Genomic DNA, 25,211 nt, shown 5'->3' on the forward strand with positions numbered 1-25,211 from the left:
TGGAGCGATTTGGATTCCAGTAGATCTTGGTTCTTCTAGCTTAACAGTTTTAGGTAATTTCCTTATTTGGAAGGAATAGAAAGCACTCGGGTTAATCCCAGAAGGCCAATTCCAGCCCTCTGGGATTAACCTCCAGAGTGCTTTTTATTTACATGGTTTTTTAAAAAAACAACCCTCCGCCTGAATGTAAATGCCAGTAGAGCAGGAGTCTTGTCTTTGTTGGAAGATGTCAGTGATATCATTACAGTTGCTTATTTTTGTGGCTGTTAGCTGAAAATAATATCTTGTTAGCTTGGCTGTGATCACTAGAAATATATACAAAGTGAGGCCTTGTGTGGTGGCTCACGCCTGTAATACCAGCAGTTTTTGGAGGCCAAGGCGGGTGGATTACCTGGTCAGGAGTTCGAGACCAGTCTGGCCAACATGGTGAAACTCCATCTCTACTAAAAATACAAAAAGTAGCTGGGCGTGGTGGCGCACCTGTAATCCCAGCTACTCAGGAGACAGAGGCAGGAGAATCACTTGAACCCAGGAGGCGGAGGTTGCAGTGAGCCGAGATCGCACCACTGCACTCCAACCTGAGTGACAGAGCAAGACTCTGTCTCCAAAAAAAATATATATATATATATGTACACACACACACACACACACACACACACACACACACACTGCCTTGCGGTGCCAGGAGTGATACAGATAGATATTTAATAATTAGAAGCCTTTTATTATCGTCATTGTTTTTAATATATACCAGTTACTAGATTAAGTAGGCTCTGAGATTCAACTTTATTCTTGCTTTTAGAGAGACAACATGCTATTACTATAGAGACATAGACATAACTGCCATACAGGGTGAGGTGGATGTTAGTAGAGTATGTAAGAGGTATTGTAACCTAAAGGAGGAAGTCAGGGTAGGGAAATTACAGATGTATTCCATATTTAAAAATTTTAAGGAACAGAATCTCTTAAATTACCACCAGCTAAATGGGGTATTTCTTTAAGGAAGCATAAGGGGGAAAGACCATAATTATCTTAAAGCTGCAAAGCCAAGTGTTTCAGGAAATTGTAGTACTGTTTTGCCTATAACTGATTGTTTTCACTTTCTGGCTTCATGGATAATTGGCATGTGTTCTAGAATGTAGCACATTCTTAGGGACTGAATTATCATGTATTCCCCTTAGTAGCGACAGTACTAGGCTTCCAGATCTAGTATTCTGCCATAATTCTGTTTTCTCTCTTTCTCCCTGCTCCGAATAGACCAGGCTTTCCTCTGATTTGTGGTTCCTGTTTGTTGCTATGTGACTTGTGCTGACCTCTTTCACAGTCTTGGTTCCTTGACTCCAGGTTTTTTGTTTGCAAGCAACAGAAATAGTCTAGTTATCTGAAGCAAAAAAAAAAGGAAAGATGGGGAAGTTCATTGAATTAACGAAAAACAGAGGAATAAAGAATCTAGGTCGTGGACATCACAGTGAGCCGGCTGATTTGGCAGTGGTTAAGAATCAGTTTGAATTATTTTCCTGTATAATTTCTCTCTCTTTACATTCACATATCTAGGAGGCTGTCTGATTTGGCTAGCTGGAGTTATGTTCCAGGCCTTTGCACGGGGAATAAAAGGGCATTGTGACTGAAAATTCCAAGACCGTGCAGAAAAAACTATGTAGTTTCTCTAAAGCAAAAGCAGAAGACTAAAAACAACAGACGTCCAATATATAGCGTTAACATGGAATGTTACTTTTTTTTTTTTTTTTCTTTTTTTGAGGCAGGAGTCTCACTCTGTTGCCCAGGCTGGAGTGCAGTAGCACGATCTTGGCTCACTGCAACCTCTGTCTCACCCTGCCCAATAGCTGGGATTACAGGCGTGTGCCACCACGCCCAGCTAATTTTTGTATTTTTAGCAGAGATGGGGTTTCACCATGTTGGCCAGGCTGGTCTCGAACTCCTGACCTCAAATGATCCATCCGCCTCTGCCTCCCAAAGTGTTGGGATTACAGGTGTGAGCCACCATGTCTAGTGCATAGAGTGTTACTTCTGTGCTGCATATATGTGTATATGATGTAGAATAATATGTAATGTTACTTCTGTGTGTGTGTGTATGAGTGTAAAAAGTGAGCAGAACTTTGATGCAGTGTGCAATGAAAGCTCAGGGTGTATATCTTGAAACTATGTCATATTGTGGAGGGCGGGTGGTAAATACAGATAATGTCAACCCAAGGATTTTGGATTCATTTATTTATTTTATTTATTTATTTTTTGAGACATAGTTTTGCTCTTGTTGCCCAGGCTGGAGTGCAGTGGTGTGATCTCAGCTCGCTACAACCTCTGCTTCCCAGGTTCAAGCTATTCTCCTGCCTCAGCCTCCTGAGTAGCCGGGATTACAGATGTCCCCTGCCATGCCTGGCTAATTTTTTGTATTTTTAGTAGAGACAGGGTTTGGCCATGCTGGCCAGACTGGTCTCAAACTCCTGACAGGTAATCCTCCTGCCTTGGCCTCCGAAAGTGCTGGGATTACAGGCATGAGGCACTGCGTCTGACCAATTCATTTATTTTAAGTAGTGAAATTACTTAATATCTCAGAACATTCTTTCTGGAGGTAGTGTATGTATGGAGGTGAGGGTGAAGGGCTGTGTGAGCAGATACAGGCAGCAAGAACAGTAAGAAAGCTATTGGGTTGAAATCTGAATTTATAAGGCTCTGTGTGATCTGCCACTGCCTACCTCTGATTTAATTTCCTACTGTTTGTTTGTTGCTTGCCACTCTGTAGCCACCCTTACTTTTGTGGGAGTCACCCTTGTTCTTACCTTAGAGCCTATGCAGTTGCTGTGGTTCTCTGCTTAGAATTCTCTTAACTTCTGGTTGTCACTTTGTTGGATTCTTGTCGTTTGTACCTCATTTCATGTTCCCCATCTCTTTCCTGGCCATGTTCTCTAATCCCATTTTGCCTCTATGGCTTTTCGCTATCATGTCATTTTATTTTATTTTTTTAACCACAGTTATTACAATCTGTTAACCTTTTTTTTTTTTTTTCCCCCATCTCTTAACAGTGACAGACAAGGTTTGATTGCTAAGGAAAACTCACATGATCCAAAGTAACAGTGCTCATCAATCTGTGGTTTATTGTTGAAAAACGATACTTAAAGCAAGTGCTTTCAAGTTAGGTTGCACATCATAAGCAAAGGGTGCCTCCCATCAATGGACCTGAAGAGGCTGAGTGTGAGGTTCAGTTGTAGGGCCATATGGTTATCTATCTTTCTTGGATCAGGGTCACTGATGTGTGCAGAGAATACTTTGGAACCAGGGATCCCACAGTGGAGTCTCAGTGGGGCTTATATTCCTGCTGGCCACATAGGCATATTTTTGCTGCATAACCAGCCTTAATGGCAGAAACCTCTAGGGGCTCACCAAAACCAGGTGCAAACCATCAGTCTCACTGTTAACAGTAAACAATGCTGACAAGATGGTACAGACAGGCCATAGCTCATGGGATTCATGGTTTCAGAGCAACATTATTAATCAGTGTGTTTCATGCTTTGACCAGGTATGAGTGCCACGCCAATACCTCTCTTATTTCAGGGATATACACAGGACAATTCCAGCCTTCTGGGAGTGCTTTTTGTTTCCTTTTTTTTAAAAAAAACTTCCACTAGAATGTAAATGCCAGTAGAGCAGGAATCTTGTCTTTGTTGGAAGATGTGATGATTTTGTTAATGTGTTTAAGATTTGACAAAGGATATTCAGGGCCGGGCGTGGTGGCTCATGCCTGTGATCCCAGCACTTTGGGAGACCAAGGGGAGTGGATCACTTGAGGCCAGGAGTTTGAGACCAGCCTGGCCAACATGATGAAACCCTGTCTCTACTGAGAGTACAAATATTAGCCGGGCATGGTGGTTCATGCCTGTAATTCCAACTACTTGGGAAGCTGAGGCAAGAGAATCACTTGAACCCAAGAAGCGGAGGTTGCAGTGAGCCGAACCAAGATTGTGCCACTGCGCTCCAGCCTGGGCAACGGAGTGAGACTCTGTCTCAAAAAAAAAAAAAAAGGATATTCAGAATGACAAAGTGTTTTTTCCATTTAGGGTTTTTTTTTCCTTTTTTTTCTTTTCTCAACTTTTAGGTGTGGGGATAAGTATCTTTGGAAGACTAGGCACTTTATGCAGTGTTGGGCTCAGGCGGCAGTGAGTGTTAAGGAATGGGTATAAAAGTGAGTGTGATTCTGTTCCCCATCTTGCTATTTCTTTATTTTTCTTGGACTCTCTCTTAGGGGTCTTTATGATTAGGCAAATACCTTTTGACTTTTTGTGTGTGTGTTGCTATGTGTCTTTGAACGAAGAGTTAGGCATTCAATGTGTTCTTTTTGAAGTGTCTCCTACACTTGACATGGATTCCCCTGATTTGCTGAAGAAATTCTCAATATATTCTCTGAAACCTGGTTTCTGTTGCCATTGTGCTACTGACTGCGTGATAAGCCTCAGTAAGTTTATTTTTATTTATTTATTTTTTTTGAGACGGAGTCTTGCTCTGTCTCCCGGGCTGGAGTGCAGTGGCCGGATCTCAGCTCACTGCAAGCTCCGCCTTCCGGGTTCAAGCCATTCTCCTGCCTCAGCCTCCCGAGTAGCTGGGACTGTAGGCGCCCGCCACCTCGCCCGGCTAGTTTTTTGTATTTTTCAGTAGAGACAGGGTTTCACCGTGTTAGCCAGGATGGTCTCGATCTCCTGACCTTGTGATCCACCCCTCTCGGCCTGCCAAAGTGCTGGGATTACAGGCTTGAGCCACCACGCCCGGCCAAGCCTCAGTAAGTTTAAAGAATTTTGTTTTTTTGAGACGGAGTCTCACTCTGTCACCCAAGCTGGAGTGCAGTGGCGCGATCTCGACTCACTGCAGGCTCCGCCTCCCGGGTTCACACCATTCTGCCTCAGTCTCCCGAGTAGCTGGGACTACAGGCGGCCGCCACCGCTCCCAGCGAATTTTTTTCTTTTTTCTTTTTAGTAGAGATGGAGTTTAACATTTTTTATTATTTTAGAGACAGGGTCTTGCTAGGTTGCCCAGCCTGGTCTCGAACTCCCTTGTCTCAAACAAATCCTCTTATCTCAGCCTCACAAGCAGCTGGGACTATAGATGCAAGCCTCTGTGTGCGGCTCAGTAATGTAACCAATTTCACGGTACCTCTAAACCCCAAATATAGTGGCCTTTTTTTTTTTTTTTTTTTCCAAAACATTTCTAGATGGATCTTTTCTGAGGAGTTAATTGTTTTAGACTGGACTCTGATCATCCCTTTACAGGTCTATTTTTGCCTCCCTTTCAGGTAATTATTTTTTTAACTTGTTTTGAACACTTGAGCATTTTATATGGTTCAAAACTTAAAATGTACAGAAGTGTATACAGCAAAAAACCTTTCAACATCTGTCCCCCAGCCACTTGGCTCACCTCTCTGGAGTGACAGGTATTATTAGTTTTTTATGTGTCCTTCCAGAGATGATGTTACTATATACAAAAAAGTATGTAACATGCTCTCTCCCAGCGTATTTCCCAAAAACTTTGTAGAACATTATATGCACTGCTTTTATTGCCTGACTGTCTTTCCTGGTGATCATTCTCAAATCGGTATCTGAAGAGGTTCTTCATTGTTTTTTTTTTTTTTTTTTTTTTTTTTTTTACGGAATACTATTTTATTGTAATATCACCAGGCCCCTGTTGATGGAGAATTTGTTGTTTCTTTTTCTAATGCAGCAATGAATAGCATTGTATATAAGTTATTTTGCACATGTGCAAACATTTTGATGAATAAATCCCCCAAAGTAGAATTTCAGGGTCAAAGGATATGTGCATTTTTATTTTATTTATTCTTTTTCTTTTTTTTTTTTTTTTGAGATGGAGTCTTGTTCTGTTGCCCAGGCTGGAGCACAGTGGCGTAATCTCGGCTCACTGCAACCTCTGCCTCCTGGGTTCAAGCGATTCTCCAGCCTCGGCCTCCCGAGTAGCTTGGACTACAGGCGCGCACCACTACGCCCAGCTGATTTTTGTATTTTGAGTAGAGACGGGGTTTCGGCATATTGGCCAGGCTGGTGTTGAGCTTCCGTCCTCAGGTGATCTGCCCGCTTCGGCCTCCCAAAGTGCTGGGATTACAGGCGTTGAGCCACTGCACTGCATTTTTAAATTTCACTGCCAGGTTGTCTCCATGGAGGTTGTGGTTATTGATACTCCTACCACCAGTGTGTATTATAACACTACAGAGTATTATAAAGCTTTTTATCTTTGCCAAACTGGTAGATAAAGAATGATATCTTGTATTTTTTTTAAAGATATGCTTTTCATTATGATATGCAGAATACATTAAAAGGTACAGAATACAGATGGTGAAGTTCACAAATTGGACACACCTGTGTAACCACTATACCAGTCATTACTCTATCCCCAGCCTCTGGAAAGGTAACCATTATCCTGACTTAAAGTATCTATTCATTATTCTTGTATTTCATATAATCATACAGTATGTGCTCTTGTTTATGGCTTGTTTTTCTCAGCATTATAAGAGATTTATTTTGCTGAGATGCATCCAAATTGTATCAGAAGTTCTCAGTGAAATCTTAATTTGCATTTCTCTTGCAGGGAGGTTGAGCACTTTTTAATGTTCAAGCCTTACAATTTTTATTTTCTGTAAGCTGTTTAAATTTTGTATCCTTGAGTGGGAAATCATTTTCTTATGGATCTTGTTACATGTAAAGGAAACTGATTGTCTTGGATATGAGTTGTAGTTGTTTCCTTCATCTAGTCCTGCCTCTTGATTTTGCGTATGATAGTTCTTACCATAAAGGATTTTTTTAAAAATTGTAATATTATTTTTTGTGACCATTTACATTTTTTCTCAATTACTTGTTTTCTCCTGTGGGCCTACTGTCTTTTGAGCATCCCATAGCCCTTGTTAGATTACACTTTAATGTCATTAAAGTGCAAAAGCCGTCTCTAAAAATGACTGCTGAACATGAAATTTGAATCGTGTATAAATGGAGTTATGGAAGAAATAGCTGATGGGGAGAATGTTGCGAGTCTTCATATGCAGCTGGAGAAGCTTAGTGAAGGCAAATTTGTGGACGTAAATGTACGTTATGTCCAAGTGGTTGTGATGACAAAGACGATGGCCTCATAGGAAGTGTCACTGGCCAAAAACTCTCAGAGATATTTCAAGACATTGAAAATGCAAGGATAAAATGTTAGAAGTTTTAGAGAATTGTGAAAATGCCCCCAAGAAATTTCCCCAAGAAATAGAGAAGATGTTTGCTCTGTGTCATAAGTGGCCAAGTGCAGTGGCTCAGGCTGGGTGCAGTGGCTCACGCCTGTAATCCCAGCACTTTGGGAGGACGAGGTGGGCAGATTGCTTGAGCTCAGGAGTTCTCAGCCAGCCTGGGCAGCATGGCACAACCCCGTCTCTACTAAAAATACAAACATGAACCGGGCGTGGTGGGATGCGTCTGTTGTCCTAGCTACTTGGGGGACTGAGGTGAGAGGATTGCTTGAGCTTGGGAGATTCAGGCTGCAGGGAGTTGTGTTTGTGCCACTGGACTCCAGCCTGGTTGACAGAGCAAGACCCTGTCTCCAAAAAAGAGGAAAAGATGCTTGCTCTCTGTGTCATAAGTTATATGAGAAGAAAAGTTGCTATTCAAAGTTCTCGATAAGCTATTTACCAAGAAATAAAACAATTCACGTCGGTTCTAATGTTTTAGATTACAGTGTACTAAAAGAATGATTTTTTTTCCCCCTTTTTTTCCTGAGACGGAGTCTTGTTCTGTCACCCGGGTTGAAGTGCAGTGGTGTGATCTTGGCTTACTGCAACCTCCACCTCCTGGGTTTAGGTGATTCTCCTGCCTCAGCGTCCTGAGCAGCCAGGACTACAGGTGTGCACCACCGTGCCCAGCTAATTTTTGTATTTTAGTAGAGATGGGGGTTCACCACGTTGGCCAGGCTGGTCTCGAACTCCTGACCTCAAGTCTTCGGCCTGCTTCAGACTCCCAAAGTGCTGTGATTACAGGTGTGAGCCACCACGCCCGGCCCGTTTTACAATATTTTGATTATACATTGATAACTGATAGTAAACATTTTTAATATCTTGATGAAATTTTTAAAAGTAATGGAACAATTCACACTGATTAAGATCACCTTGTTCAGTTTCAAATCTTGGTGATTTTTACAGTCCCACACTACCATCTGAAGTGTTAACTGCCGGTATATGTTTAAACAAAAAACCTCCCAAACTCCTTAAAGTGACTTAATAGTGTTTCAGGCAGTGATTTCTTCGTTGTCTTTTCTAACCTTCAGGTCCATCAAAGATTAACTAGAACTGCATGTTTGGTATGCTTTTCTTGTACTTAGGACTTGAGTTTCTGGAGCTGCTATAGATCTCAGTTCTGCCCTAAATTGCCAGGTGTTGATACTAGTAGTCTAATGAGCTATGTGAAGAATAGTACACAAGATAGCAAGTAACAACAATGATTGCAATTCAAAGTATTTCTTGAGCACCTGCTGTATACCGGGTACTGTGTTTTTAGGTTTTGGAGATAAATAACATTAGGTCCCCTGTGTTCTTTTTTTTCCTTCACACTCTATAAAGGGCAGACAGATTAAAGGATAGTAGAAGGAGTTATATCATAGAATTTTTAATGATACTGAGAATTACAGATAATTTTAAACACTTCTAACATGTTGCAATTCTGTGCTGTTTTATATGGTGTTGGAGATACCATAAAAGAAATGACTCAAGGGACTTGGTGGGAACTAGATATACAAGCTGAGCTTCTGTATGTAGGTCAGGTGGCAGTCTGTTGAGATATATACCATAACACAAAGGGTTTTTTAATGTAAATGATACATTATGGAAAGAATTATACTTGGGCAGCAGGTTCTACGCTGATTATAATCTATGGCAGATTACTCTTTAAAACAATCAAACTTTTGTATTGTTGAGTGCATTTTATGAGAAGAGAACTATAGGTTAGTTCACCAACTGAAGAGTTATACTGTTTTTGCTGAAACTGGGTTTTGCTGAAACTGCCTTTCTAGTGTTCTTATTCCTTAAGCCTAAACTTACGTGGTTAAATATTACAATGGAACATTATGTACAGTCTTTTGAAAAGGATTTGATTTGGACATTTCTTTGTAAAAGCTTGACTTGTGCCCCCCCCCCTTTTTTTGCTGAAAATGGGGGATGAAATCAAGGCTATATTGATTTTAATTATTTACTACAGACATATTTATCGACTATTTATGGAGAGCCAGTGCCAAGAATTCTGAGGGATATGAAAATGCCTATCAGTAGGCTACCATGGAACTTAGGTTAGTAGGTGAGAAAGTCTTGAATGTGAATAGCTAAACAAGTAATAAAAGTTGGCAGTGTTTAATGGGTGTTACAAGTGATGACTTAGGTTCAAAGGAATAAGCAGTTATTTCTAGCTGGAGGAATCAGAAGGCTTCATGGATGCAGGACTTGAAAGGCATCTTATGGGCGTATTAGTAGAAGATATACTAATTGGAGCAGACAACACTGGGAAAGTCCTGATGATTTAAAGCTTCTCTGATGTATCTTACATAACTGATGTTTGGCAAATGATGTTTAACAAATGATTGGATTGTTAATATTACCAGTTTTTGGTATTAAAAAGAATATTGTTGTGTTAGATGATTCAGGAGAGTATTGTAGTTTTCAAAACGTGATCCTTGGCAGCATCAACATCTCCTGCTAACTTGTTGGAAATGCAGATTCTTGGCTGCATCCCATATTTAGCCGTTGAGTCAGAAAGTGGTGCGGGTTCCAGCACCCTGTGCTTTAACAGGTCTTATTTTGAGAGAGGCGTTTCTACTTAATGACTATCTTTTTAAAAATGCGGTAACTGATGCTCACTTTGGCAGCACATATGTTAAAATTGGAATGATACAAAGATTAGCATGGCCCCTGCACAAGGATGACACACAGTTTTACGAAGGTTTCATATTTTTCATTACACACTGCATGCCTGTATCAGAATGTCTTGTGTACTTCATAAATATATACACCTACTGTGTACTTCAAAAAATTAAAAACAAAATTAAAAGAAATGTATGTATCAACTTCATTGGCTAGTAATGATTAATAGCCCATTCCATAATTTGATTAAAAGTCATTCCTTAGTTTACTATTTGAAGTATAAAATCTTCGTTAGTTTGGAGGGTAATTTTTTTACTTGGAAATTTGAAAACCTGCAAATTGAATAAATTAGTGAGCTATTTTAATTGTCTTGTCAGTGAATCATAAAGAAAATTGCCAGCACTTCTCCATGGCACATCAAGTATACTGGCTGTTGCCTTCTAGAATTAAAAAGTGATTATTGTAGTCATTGGGGTGTGTGTGTGTATATATATATATTTTCATATATATGAAACATGTCCTGATGTATTTTTTTATTCCTGTGAAATAAAAGACACTTGTCAGTTTTATACTAAATTTTTTAAATATCCTATTAATTCATTATTTCTAATGAAATACTAATAATTGAGGAACTGCCAGACTGTCTTCCAAAGGACTGCATCATTTTGCATTTCCACCAGCAGTGAATGAGGGTTTCAGTTTCTCATCTGTCTCATATCCTTGTCAACCCTTACAACCGTCCTTTTGGTGACTGCCATCCTAATGGGTGTGAAGTAGTACCTCATTGTAATTTTGTTTTGCACTTCTCTGATAGCTGGTGATGTTGAGGATATTTTCATATTCTTATTGGCCATTTGTATTTTACTCTTTGGGTTATCTGTTCAGATTTCAAAATTGACTTTATACTGAGTTGTAGTATTCATATATTCTGGATGCAAATGATATGATTCATATCTGTGAAATGATTTACGAAACTTTTGTCCTGTTTTGTGGGTTATCTTCACTTTCTTGATGGTGTCTTTTGAAATGAAAACATTTTACATTTTTATGATCTCAGTTTATTGTTCTTTTCTTTTGTTTCTTGTACTTCTGGTGGTATATCTATGAAACTGTTGCCTAATCCAAGGTCGTAAAGATTGACCTGTATGTTTTCTTTGAAGTGTTTCAGAGTTTTAACTTTTAGTTCTATAACCCAGTTTGTGGTAATTTTTTAGATGGTGTGAAGTGGGTTCTAAATTCATTTCTTTTGCATTTAGCAGTCATAACACCATTTGTCAGTCTCAGTTACAGTGACAGATTTTTATGAGTTTTTATCTAGACTTTCTAGATTTGAGTTTTACTACTCTCATTGCTTTGTCAATTAAGAGAATAAATTTATTAAGTATTGAAGAAAAAGGTGCTGTGAGTAAAGCACTGTGTTCCCTTTTAGGAGTCTTTAAGGAGAAACTGGAATAGGTTTTTGAAATTGATAGGTCACAGATTTTAAAAATGAGAATGAGAGAATGGAATAAAGGCCTTCTAGTAGCTAAAGATTTTCATTTCAAGCTGAGGAATTTGTTTATTTAGCCCTATAGCATGTAAGAAATAGTTATAGTCAGACATATTTAAATTATAGAGAAGAATGATTTTTCAAATAACTACTAATAGAACTGTCTAATAACTTGGTAAAGTAGTGCCAATGATTGGAGGAGCTCAAGTGAGGTTGAATGATGGGTCATTAAAAGTACAGAAATGATTTCTGCATTGAAAACAAAGGTTGTTTACAGAGTTCTGGAATTTCTAGTCAGTCTTGTGACTATGCTAGGATTTCCAGTTTTCTTTCACATTTGTGAAGGTTTTCTGCTTGGGATCCGTCCTTCCACAGAATTCTGTCAAGTTATTGGAAGGAAAGTGAGGGAAAACAGGAGGTTATTGTCTTGAAGGATTAAATGATAGAAATACTCCAGTTTTTGATTAGCTAACGTTATTATGCCTTACGCTGAAAATTGGTCTCATCACTTGATCTAGTTCTTTTCAGTTTCTTTAGTTCTTTGTTCTCTGAGTAACACAGTGAAGAGTGAGAATGAGAGACTGTAGCAACAATGACTGTTGAAATAAGAACTAAACATTAAAGTATCTGTCTAACCCCAAATTTGTGCATTGTTGTGGTTTGTAGATTGTGAATTGAAGAAAGCTGCGTGAATTGTAGGAAAATGTAAATCGTGATAGTGTAAATGGAATTTGTCATTCTTTCATGAAAATAAAGTTAACTTTACTGATTCAGGGAATTATGTTCTTATTTTGTAAACGATCCACTTGAAGAGTAGATGGTTCAGAATGTACTCAGGAGAAAACGTGCTAGTGCATATTTGTACTTTTGTGATGGGTATGTTTGAATCATATGTTTTAAGGTTTGGAAAAATCTGATTATATAATCTGATTGAGGCAAATGAATGATTTCAGTCACCTGGTTTTCAGGCAGAATAATTTGAGAATCTTTTAGCTATAAGGCTGTCAAACTTCAAAGTAAAATATTAATCAAAGCAGAATGGGAAGCATGAGAAAATTAGATATATTTTTTCTTTGAAGTGAGAATTTTGGAATAATCTTTTAAATAGGAAAACCTTTTTGAGCTTAGCTTCTTCCATGTTTAAAATATTTATCTTGTTTGCCCAATTGTAGGGGTTTTCTCTGTTACAGATTTGAGCATAGTCTGAATCTCCTTGGTTGGAAATAAATGGCTCGAAACAAAAGCTTCTGAACAGTGATGTTGGTGTAGCTATGTATGCCCAATGAGTGATGTAAATCAATTAATATGAAGATGTTATATAACTTTAAGACTAGAATTTTAAACTTTTGTTAATGTATATACTTTATTATTAAGAAGGTAAATACTGTTTTAGTATGATACAAGTTCTCCCTTGAAGTTACTGTACATTTTTAAAAAAACTATTACAATATACTAATCAAGATTTTCTTTTTGTCTGTTTTTGAATGGACCTCTTAAAGATTGCAGCTGTTCACAGGTTTCTCTGCAGGATTCTTACAGGAGTTAGTAAAAGACTTCTATTTCCCCTCCTCTCAATTAAAAGACACAAGACACATATGTGTGACACAAGACAAAATGTGGGTACAATATTGTTAGTGATGTTTGGTTTTCTGTGGCTGACTTGTTTCATAATGTTTAACAGTTCTATTACTTGAATTTACAGAGGGATTCATTGTGCTAAAAAGTACCTCCATATTCAACTGTAATAAGCCACATTATTAAAACACTTTTGGAGTTGGAAGATAAATATACAGTTGATGCTAATTGTTTGGTATTTGTGGATGAGCCTGAAACGACTAATATTAATCACGAGTCCTTTCTGCACTTATGTGTGCTTTGATTTGCAGCTATATCCACTGTTGTTTAAAGAACCTGTTGCTCTTTGCAACTGCCTTATTTAGCCCTATCTGCTAGAAGCCATTGATCCAAGAACTCTGCTTTTCCTCACACTCGACTTTAATAGCATTATGAAAGCTAGCCCAGTAAAATTGAATTTCCAGCAGTGTGGCTTCAGTGTTGGTGGACTTGCAGTATTTTATGTCAGATATCTTCTAGTGCACAGGAGGTCAACTTAGAGTAAAATTTGACATCTGTGTTAGAGGCAGGTCTCATGATAATTTTAAGGGATTTGGGTTATTTGCAGTTTTTGGGGTACATGCTGAACTTCTTGATGCTCTTCTCTTAGTTCTATTACATCTCCTCTTCTACAACCCTAGTCAGGTGTGACATTCTTAACTGAATTCCTAGATGCTTTGACACAGCCTTACAGTGTTTTTATCTGTCTTATATGACTTGTATTAGAGGAAGAGGGAATATTTTAATTGTTAACTACTCTATAGTACCTAACGGAATGTATTCCATTTAGTAAACACAGTCTTAAGTAATAAGTAAATTTAACAGTAATGTTCAGAAGCAGCATTTTGGTGAATTAATCAACATTGTACAAGTATACCTTAAGTATACTTTGAATTAATAGAATAAAACGTTGCTTATTAATACTTTAGATTTCAACACTTCATGGTTTCACCTTCACATCAGTTAATTGGAATGCTGGGATCATCCTAAATGTATTTATTTGTAGGATTGGGATGAGGGTTATTCTTGTATTGTGATTCTTTCAATCCCATTCTCTCTAGGACTTCTAGTAATTCTAGGTTTCCAGTAATTAATGACTCTTTTTATTGGAAGTTTCATGGATTTTGTTTTTAACATCTTATTAGGTAAGAACATTCTAAACCACTTGTAGTATCTAAAAGGTGTGTCAGACATGAAGGTAGCCTTAATGGAAGCAGGCTTGCCTTCCCTAAACCTCACAAGGAACAGCCTCGATGGGATTGTGAGTTTCATTTCCCATGTGCCAAAAAGAGGTGGAGCTCAGAGCCAGTGATGAAAGGTGCTACATAATCCTTTTAGACTAAAAAATTTATGCTAATTACCAGATAAAACCTTTTCCCTCAGGGAGTTTAGTATTTAACGAGAAAGTTAATGCAGGTAATTTGTAATCTGCGTGAATTTAGTCTGGCTAAAAAAAATTGCACATTGTTTGGAAGGGAGGCTAATGTTTGAAAGAAAGACGTGTATGAAGTCAAATTGGTACTTATTTCTAGAGGAGATAGCCTGTGAGTAGGCTATGGAAGGGAAAAAAAACATTGACATCCAGCAAAATTTCTCTATGAAGGACTTTATTTTTAAACTTTTATTATGACAAATTTGAAAATAATAGAAGAATAATAAAATGAATTATTGTATCCTTTTGCTTAGCTTCAACAGTTACCTGCATACATTGAATTTAGTTGTCATGTTTCTTGAGACTTTAATCTGGCATAGTTCCTCAGCCTTGTCTTTTATGACATTGATGGTTTTAAAGAACATTCCTCAGTTTATGTTTGTTTCCTGAGGACAAGATTTATATTATGTTTAACTGTGATTTTTAAAGGAATGAAAATGATAGAATTCTATGACAAGCTGTAGGTTATAATGGAACTAATTCTGGACGAAGAATCAGTAGTCCTGAGTCCTGGCTCTTAGAAAGGAATTGTAATATTCAGTATTTAAAGAATGTAGACTTTGGAATAGTGACACTCAGCTATTAAATCTCAGCTCTTTTGGGTAGCTGTTGTGAATAATTGTATAAATTTAAGCAAATTGATTAACATTTTGGGGCCATTTATAAAATATGAGCAATAAATTCCTGCCTTTTCAAGTTGTTGGGAGTAAATGAGATAACATGAAGTACAGAGATGCTACACTGTGTGATAGTGATTAAAATACTGTAAATTTGAGCTGGTCCAAAGGTAGTGAGTTACCTCAATTGATGATGTAATCAGTAACAGATCGAACTTGTTCTACTCTCTTCCCCCACTTTTCACTATTGCACTTGACGAGTCTAAAAATAAGACATAGTACATTTGGAAAAGAGGAAAATCAGTGAGTTAAAGCTGCCAAAAGGAAGTTTCAGTGGAAAAGGTTGCACATGACCTTTGATTTTAAGGATGGATTGACTTTGGATAAAATATCTAGGTGTGGAGAATCCATGGGAAAATCTTAAGTGTAAGGGGATATAGTCAGATTAGTGTGGGAAATATTGTTAGAGTGAGGAAGTTAGAAGAATCTTGGGAGTTAGAGTTTGAAGGTCTGGGTTGTAGTCCAGCCTTTGCCATTAGCTGGTTGTATGATTTGGAGTAAGTTATTTAACCTGCTTAGACCTTGCTCTGTAACACTATGAAATGACTGGTAGGTTTTCAGCATTCTCTAGGGAAGAGAAACATCCTGGTAAGACAGAATAGTAAGGGAAAGCTTTTATCAGGAAGGAGGTCATCTGCATCTTGAAAGGTAGACAGCCTCTAGATAGGAGAAGAGGAAAAGGGGAAGCCATTAGAAGAAGAATGCCAAGTTAAAGAAGGCACAACTGGAAGTAAATACCTATTGTATCACAGGGAGGAGTGCATGTTTGAAAGTAAGTTAAGGTTATCGATTCTGTGCTCCAGAAGTAGGCTCTATATAGTTACGTTTGCTGTTTAGAGTTGATGCAGTTGGAAAATGGCCCTCTTATTTAAATAAAGGTTGATGAGACACCTGCTAGAGTATAACTAGATTCACCGTATGCAGTATTTTTGGATGAGCGAGTCCCCAAGGGCTTTCTGTTAGCGAAAGGAGGATATCCCAACTCTCTTCTCCCTGAAATTTGAAGTAACTAATACCAAGGGCAACGGTTGCATTACAATAAAATGACCGTATCAAAAATGGGTGAGGTTAGTATAGACCACTAATTCAATACACAGGGCCAAGAACTCTTTGGAATGTTTCTTCATGTCATGTGGTTGATTCTGGAGCTTCTGGAGACCGCACCATACAAGTATGCCAGTTGATCATGGAAGAACATTAAATGGTCACAGTATGATCTAAAATAATCTGCAAAATTGGTAATTGGTGCTGGGATCACCAATGGTAATTGGGTAATTAGACTGGGATCCAGACCAGCAGTGTATCACAATGTAGTGAATGGTCATTGTTTATTCAGCAAATTTCAACAATTTCTGTCATGGAGCAGTTGAGAAACAAAGACAATAACCATTCTATGTAGGTTTCTCTGCCTCAGAATTCAAAACCCCCTTTCCCCCAGCCTTCATGTCTATTTCCTTATCTAAACAAAATCAAAAGAAGCCCTAATTATATAGGAATCCAGCCATCGACTGGAAAAATAAAGGAGATGGGACCGTATTTTATGACAAGCTGTTGAAAAGGTTCCAGGATTAAATTAGGTAGGGTGTAAATATTCTTCACCTGTGGAACTGCTGTGGTTTCTTTTCTTTTAAAACCTGATTATCAGCCAGGTGCAGTGGCTCACACCTGTAATCCCAGCACTTTGGGAGGCCGAGGCGGGTGGATCATCTGAGATCAGGAGTTGGAGACCAGCCTGGCCAACGCAGTGAAACCCCATCTCTACTAAAAATACAAAAACTAGCGGGGTGTGGCAGCGGGTGCCTGTAATCGCAGCTACTCGTGATGCTGAGGCAGGAGAAGTGCTTGAACCCGGGAGGCAGAGGTTACAGTGAGCTGAGATCATGCCACTGCACTCCAGCCTGGGGTACAAGAGTGAAACTCCGCCTCAAAAAAAAACAAAAACAAAAACCAAAAACAAAAAAACCTCTGATTATCCAGGTGTTTCTTTGTTTTTATGAGCTTATACTTTCTGTAAGTCCCATTTTTCTTGAGTTATTATGTGGAGTTGCTGTCTGGTTTGCAGACAATATGCCTGAATGGTTATAATGCTAAATCGTAAGTATCTCTTGATTTTATAAAAGTTCAGTTTGAGAAATCGAAAAAATAAGACACTTGCTATATATAATACTGTATTCATTTTGTTTGTATTCCTCCACTAAAATGTAAACTTCAAGGTAGTTTCTTGATTGTTGTTCTTAGCACCTGAAATGGAGCATGGCAAATAGTATACATTCAGTAACTAGTTACTAAATAAATGAAGAACTATGATATTTGACAGCTTTACATGCAACTAAGCCTAATAAAGAAGAGAATTCACAAATAGATTCTCTTTAAAGTCTTCCTAATGTTTTTTTTTTTTTTTTTTTTAAATTTCCTTTCTTCTTCCTTCCATTATGGGCTTTGTTTTGATCAGTGAGAGGGTGAGTATGAGAAGCTGCATTTTAATTTTTCAGGAATCTAGTCATGCCTTTGGATAAAAATACCATGGTCACACTTTTAGCTGTGATGAGAAAAGGGCCTCATTAGAATGCCATTAGGTCATTTTGAGTCATTAGGCTCAATGTTAAAGCTCCTCAGCGATGAGGGCTTGAAAGACGTATAATTAATGTTTGTTCACAGTGCCTGTCTTTAAATAGGCTCTTAAATGAGTGAATGAATGAATCTTCAAGAACACTTTAGAGACTTTGAAAAGATTGGATGATTTTGAAATAACAGACTCTGGGGTCTGGACCTTCATTATTGGTGTGGAATAGGACTAGTTTCTTAGAATGTAGGTAGTCATTGCTTGAGCTTTCCACGAATGTATCCTGAGTTTCTGGCTGAGAAGAGTGGATAAAATAAGTGAGGTGAAGAAAGAAAGTCACAATTCATACACTACCTATAAAACATTTATAAAAGGCCATTGGCCCTAGATTCCTGGTTTCTAATTTCTTACTACCTGCCATAGACTCCTGGTTTCTGATTTCTTACTACCGTGCATAGTATAAAAATAGCAAATTGAGGGGTCAGAATATTCAGTGGTTATTGGTTGACATTTTTTCCTTTTTTCCTTCCCATTGAACCCATTCTACTCTTTAATACTGCTTCTTTGCCCTTGGAAAGAAATAGCCAGTTTTACTTTATATTTCTCCCAAGCAATGGCATAGAAGTAGAGTTTATTAAAGCTCTAAGTAAGAGTGGTTGAATTCTTTCAGATTAGAAGAGTAGTCACTGTACTAGTGGAATTTGAAGTCAGACTGAATCGAAGTGTTGACATCTTCATTACTGCACTAGAAAAGATGCATATTAATAGAATTTATAGAGCACATTAGATTTGCCTGTGTAGCAAACAATCTGGGAGACCTGAGAGCTTATGCTGCCTATAAGGAACTCTGCTGAATGGGAAACTGGTATTTTCTATGACTGTTTTAAAATTATTTTGATGTCATATCTAAAAGGGAAATTTTAGACTATGCAGATAATTCAGCAATCTGCATGACTTTCAATACCAAAATAAAGGTACTATTTTAAAATACTGTATAATTATGGAGCAGGCTTAATGGAAGCCTTATTAAATTTACCCATTATTTGCTGTTGCTGAAAATATCTTTCCCAGGAATTCAGTGTTGCTATTCTAGGCAATAGTTTCATTGCTTCGCAGCTACTATTTGGAAGACAGGGAACAGGAATAATAATACTAGACTGATGTTTGTTTAAATAATGTACATTTGATTAATCTAATACCCACTATAGGTTATTGGTTGTGATGTTAAAAATGGGCATCATTTCTTCGAAGCCATAATCTTGACCCATTCCTGCAAATTCTTTTTTCTCCCCTTTCTTTTATATTCAGTATTTATTCTAGAATTGTTACCCCGTTTCAGAATGCCAATAGCAGTGTGTTTAGAAACAAGGTCATGTTGTTTTTATAAAACAAACTGTGTAATGTTCATAAGCACACAAAGCATTCTGGACTTTCAGACTGGGTGGATTAAACTTATATTTGAAAATACATAGACAGCTTCATTATAGTGACATTTAAGGGACATCTGTATTATTTCAGATTTTATTCCCACCAGTGTTGGGATGCCAGTAGAGCACATTTGTCTTTCCAGCATCATGGGGTCAGACTCATAATGAAGAGTATCCCTGCTTATTCTAATTTTCTGAAGTAGCCTGTTCAGTTCTCCAGCATTCTACTTAGTTATTTATAGATCAGTGAAGGAAAAATAACCGTAAGCCTTTCTCAGTCAACTTCAGGCTATTGATGCTTCTTTTTCTTTTATGTAGTTCTCCTTTGCCTTCCCAGTTACTCTGTTTGACCTGGAATAATCAGCAGGATCAAAATAAAACCTTGTACCTGAAAAGAGCAAAACTTAGAATGTGTTTTAAAAGCAAAGGTTGTATTTTTAAAATTTTGCATTTGTTACAGAGTACCATTGTATTAAAATGAGCTTCAAGTGTTTTACTAAGATGTGGTCATTATGAAAATGTGTTTAGGTAATACGGTATTGCACAGTGAAGTGTGGTTGTTAAATAATTGTTCATAGTTCTCATTCTTTACCATTGGAACAAAAATTACACTTCCAGTATTCTGAACTTTACAAATGGTTTGCATTAGGCTAACATTTATCTTAATTTTTCTTGAAATTTATTTTATGGAGGAGTGGAAAACCATCTATGCATCTATTTTATCTATTTATTGTCATTGATTACCTTTAGAGTAAGGTCTTCAAGGTCTTCATTTTAGCCACTATCCCTTATGTTCTCCAGTCATTGTTCTGGGCATTCAAGTTACACAGCTGGATAAGGCATCTTTCAAGATACATATCTTCTAGTGAAGGGAGACAGGCATATAAAATGAATATCCACAGTTGTTAGTAAAGCTTAGGTAGGATGTGAGTGATCTAAAATTTAGCCGAGGATACAGCATATCCGAAGTCTGCTAATGTATGAGAAGTTTGGGAAACTGAAAACATACACATGTCAAGTTGCACCCTAGAAATGAAAGGTCATGGTGCTTAGTGCTTAGTTAGAGGAAATGAGGGAGGAGAAGGAGCCGTATCTCTCGTTTGGCTGACAAGTTGGGTGAAAATGGAGCTGTACACTAAGATAGGAAACACGAAAAGAGGAACAAGTTTGGGGTGGGAGATGAATTAAATTTATACATAGAAAATTTGAAATGCATTGTATGCCATGGGTTGGGGGAAGAATGATGATGTCCAATTGGTTTCACATAACTAAAATATTATTTTAAACAAATTGTGAGACAGGAAGTTACTGTTTTTCAAAATTCCATTGTCCTTAGTGTGATGAATTCCATCAGGTATGCCTCGGTTGAAAAATGGCTACTGCTGCAGGAGGCATCATATTTAAGCGGGAAGAAGTGCTGCATCTGTTCTTTATTTTCAGGAAAGCAAAAGCCTCCCCCAGCCTCCTCATCCCCTCCCTAGCGGACTTCTCCTGAGGTGTTACCAGCCAGAACTGTTCAGTGTGGCTGCCTCTGGCTGCAAGAAAGGTTAGGAAAGCAAGTATTTATCTGGACATGTTGCTGCTTTGAATAAAATTAGAATTATGTTAGCAAGGAGGCTGAAGGCATCTGAAGAGTTGTTATTTAAATGAATACTTAACTAAGCAGTACCTCAACAAAGAAACCCTTTATTACCTCTTGCTTCACAACTAAAAAAACCAAAAGCTTTATTTTTATATGTCAAATGACGTTCAATTATACATTTTGGGATGCATTAAAAACAATTTGGGCGTTAGACCTTAAAGTCGCAGGGGAAGAGAGGAATAAGGAATGGGGATAGTGTGATTGAAGGGGGGTCAGTAGGCAGCATAGAGAGATTTGGGAAGAGTTGACCAAAGTGTGGTTGTGGCGGACCAAGAAGGCAGAGGAAAGAGGTGTGACTCTCAGGCTTTTGGATGGGTAATGAATAGCAGTAAGCAGCACAATGTGACTATGGTAATGACTAGTGCTTTTGTGCCTTTCAAGACTTTTTGGTAAACTTCCAAAAGGAGGAAGATAATGTATTTTAAAATTTCAGTCTCTCTTATAAATACTGATTATATAAATTAGGTAAATTTGACCTGAATGATCAGATGAAGTTCCTGATTTTTATATGTATCAGTTTTTTTAACAGTTGAATCCATATAGTATTGCAAGAAGTAGTTAGTTGTGTGAGAAACACTATAGGTCAAAAGTATTTGGAAGCTGGGTCAGGTAGATGATTAAAAAGTGTACTTAATTCATTGATTGATGGCCTTACATCGTACTCTGGTGGGGGCCCAAGATCCTTACTTGTATGGACTCCATCCTGCCCGTGGCACTGTAGCAATAAGACAGTATGGGTGTAGACCACCTCACTCCTCCATACAGTGATACTTTAATTAAAAATCATTATTATTATTATTATTATTATTATTATTTATTTTCAAAGTGACAAGGTCTTACTCTGTTGCCCAAGCTGGAGTGTAGAGGTGTCATCATGGCTCACTGCAACCTCAAACTCCTAGGCTCAAGGGGTCCTCCTGCCTCAGCCTCCCGGGTAGCTGGGACTACAAGTGCATGCTACCCTGCCCAGCTAATTAAAAACAGGTTTTTTTTTTTTTTTTTTTTTTTTTTTTAATAGAGATGGGGTCTTGCTGTGTTCTCCAGACTTGTCTTGAACTCCTGGGCTTAAACGATCTTTCCATCTCAGCCTCCCAAACCACTGGGATTACAGGTGTGAGCTACCGTGCCTGGCCAAACTTTTTTTTCTTTCTTTTTTTTAACCTTTTCAATTTTAAAAAAGGGACAGAGAACACTGTGTTTTTATCATGTATACCACAATCTTTTGAAATTCATAATGGGTGTGGTGGCTCACACCATAATCCCAGCACTTTAGGAGGCCAAGGCAGGAGGATCTCTTGAGCCCCAGGAGTTCAAGACTAGCCTGGACAACATTGTGAGGACCCGTCTCTACAAAAAGTTGAAAGTTAGCTGGGCTTGCTGTCACACACTTACAGTTTCAGCTACTTGGGGGCTGAGGCAAGAGGATCTTTTGAACTTGGGGTTGGGGAGGTGGAGTTCAGGGCTGCAGTGAGCTATGATTATGCTGCTGTACTCCATCCTAGGCAACAAAGCACATATATATATATGTGATATGGGTCTTGCCTTGTTGCCCAGGATGTTGTGTGTGTGTGTGTGTGTGTATGTGTGTGTGTATGGTGAAATCTAGTGAATTAACAAATGCATTACCTCACAGTTACCATTTTTGTGGTAAGAGCACATAACATCTACTCTACATTTTTCAAGAATTATGTCATTTTTAACTCTAGTCATCTTGCTGTATGATTGATCTCTTGAAGTTTATTCTTCCTAACAGTAATTATGTATTCTTTGACCAATAATTCTCCAGCTTTTCCCCCCTTACTACCCCCACTTCTACTACTTTTTCTACTCTCTACTTTTATATGATCAACTTTTTTATATTGCACTGGGTAAAATCATGTGATAATTGTCTTTCTGTGCCTGGCTTGTTCACTTAACCTGATGTCATCCATGTTGTCATATATGGCAGGATTTTATTCTTTTTAATGGCTGAATAGTATTCCATTTGTGTATATGTACTCCATTTTCTTTATTCATCTTTTTTTGAGACGGAGTCTTACTGTGTCACCCAGGCTGGAGTAGTGCCATGGTCTTGGGTCACTGCAGCCTCTGCCTACCAGGCTCAAGAGATCCTCCCACCATAGCCTCCCAAGTAGCTGGGACTACAGGCACGTACCACCATGCCTGACTGATTTCTGTGGAGACGGGTTTTCACCATGTTGCCCAGGCTGGTCTCAAACTCCTGGACTCAAGCCATCCACCTGCCTCGGCCTCTCAAAGTGCTGGGATGCTGACATGAGCCACTCTGCCAGGCCCCATTCATCTGTTTCTGGACACTTATTTCATATCTTAGCTATTGGGAATAGTGCTGTGATGAACACGGAAGTGCAGACATCTCTTCAAAATAGTAGTGATTTCACTTTCTTTGGATATTTACCCAGTAGTGGGATTACTGTATCATATGGTGGTTATTTCTGTTTTTAATTTTTTTAGAAACCTTCATATTATTTTCAGTAATGGCTGTACTGGTTAAATTCCCACCAATAGTGCGTAAGGATTCATTTTTCTCCATATTCTCACCAGCACTTCTTGTCTTTTGCCCTTTTGATAATACTTATACTGACTGGGGTGAGATAATATTTCATTGTAGTTTTGATTTTCCTGATGATTAGTGATGTCGAACATTCTTTCATATACCTGTTGATATTCACATGTCTTTTAAGAAATGTCTATTCAGGTCTTTTGCCACTTATTTATTTTTATTTAATTTTTAAATTATAGAGATGGGGTCTCCATATGTTGCCCAGGTTAGTCTCAAACTCCTGGGCTCAAACGATTCTCCAGCCTTCACCTTCTAAAATGTTAAGATTACAGGCATGAGCCACTGTGCCTGGCCATTTTGCCCATTTTAAATATTAGGTTATTTGATTTTTTGTATTGAGTTGTCTAAGTTCTTTTGGATATTATTTATCAGATATATAATTTGCAAATATTTTCTCCTGTAGGTTATTGTTTTTCTTTGTTTATTTCTTTGCTGTGCAGAAGCTTTTGGTTTTGTGTAATACCACTTGTCTGGTTTTGCTTTCGTTGCTTGTGCTTTTTGAGGTCCTATCCAAAAAAAAAAAAAAAATCCTTGCCCAGACTGCTGTCAGGAAGTGTTCTCCTGGGTTTTCTTTTAGTAATTTCCTAGTTTTTACGCTTAAGTCTTTAATCCTTCTTTTTTTTGTTTAATTTTTGTATATGGTAGAAGATAAGGGTCTACTTTCATTCTTCTACGTGTGAATATTCAGTTTCCCCAAAACCATTTATTGAAGATACTGTTCTTTCTCCACTGCGTATTATTGGCACCTTTGTCAAAAATCAGTTGGCTGTAAATGTGTGGATTTACTTTTTTTTTTTTTTTTTGAGATGGAGTCTCGCTCTTGTCACCCAGGCTGGAGTGCAGTGGCACGATCTGGGCTCACTGCAAGCTCCGCCTCCTGGGTTCACGCCATTCTCCTGCCTCAGCCTCCCGAGTAGCTGGGACTACAGGTGCCTGCCACCTCGCCTGACTAGTTTTTTGTATTTTTTTAGTAGAGATGGGGTTTCACCGTGTTAGCCAGGATGGTCTCAATCTCCTGACCTCATGATGCACCCGTCTCCGCCTCCCAAAGTGCTGGGATTACAGGCTTGAGCCACCGCGCCCGGCCTGGATTTACTTTTGGGCTCTCTCTATGGTATCCCATTAGTGTTTGTGTGTGTGTGTAAGTGTGTGTGTTTTGAGACAGTTTTGCGTCATCATCCAGGCTGCAGTGGCAGGATCTCAGCTCACAGCATCCTCCGCCTCTGCCTCCTAGGTTCAAGCGATTCTCCTGCCTCAGCCTCCCAAGTACTGGGACTCCAGGCACATGGTACCACGCCTGACTAATTTTTGTATTTTTAGTAGAGACGGGGTTTCACCATGTTGGCCAGGCTGGTTTTGAACTCCTGACCTCATGATCTGCCCGCCTCAGCCTCCCAGAGTGTTAGGATTACAGGTGTGAGCCACCGCGCCTGGCAGGTCTTTGAGGACTTTCACAAAAAGTATTCTCATACTTTTCTTTTTCTTGAAAAGTAGAAATTTGGCTGGGCGCCTGGTTACTTGTTTTTGAAACAGGGACAATAATATGTACTGTACAAAATCGTCAGATTTAAATGATACTGAGTGTGCCAGCAATGTAGAGTTTAATATTAATACTCATTTTGTCACCTCTGATAAGAACATTTAACCACTTTTGGTCTCAATCTCTATGCATAAAACAAAGGGGATTGTATGAGTGAGACAGCTTTTCTTTAACTGTCCTATGATCAAAACAAGTTTTCCATGCTATTTAAAAGATACTTTAGGCCAGGTACTGTGGTTTATGCCTGTAATCCCAGCACTTTGGGAGGCTAAGGTGGGTGGATCACCTGAGGAGAGGGGTTCTAGACAAGCCAGGCCAACATGGCAAAACCCCGTCTCTTCTAAAAATGCAAAAATT

General features: G+C 38.5%; 1 protein-coding gene and 1 non-coding gene across 18 annotated transcripts in view; both read left to right on the top strand.

The window, feature by feature from the left end:
• The window catches only part of TBL1XR1 (TBL1X/Y related 1), a 182,929-nt gene that overhangs the window by 65,269 nt on the left and 92,449 nt on the right, over nt 1–25,211 (top strand). The window lies entirely within an intron of this gene.
• Nucleotides 9,879–9,982, top strand: LOC119620754 (U6 spliceosomal RNA). Its single transcript, XR_005237306.1, has one exon. It is a non-coding gene; the product is annotated as a U6 spliceosomal RNA (small nuclear RNA).

This window comes from Chlorocebus sabaeus, chromosome 15 (assembly GCF_047675955.1).
Source record: "Chlorocebus sabaeus isolate Y175 chromosome 15, mChlSab1.0.hap1, whole genome shotgun sequence".
In the NCBI taxonomy this organism is placed as follows: Eukaryota; Metazoa; Chordata; class Mammalia; order Primates; family Cercopithecidae; genus Chlorocebus; species Chlorocebus sabaeus.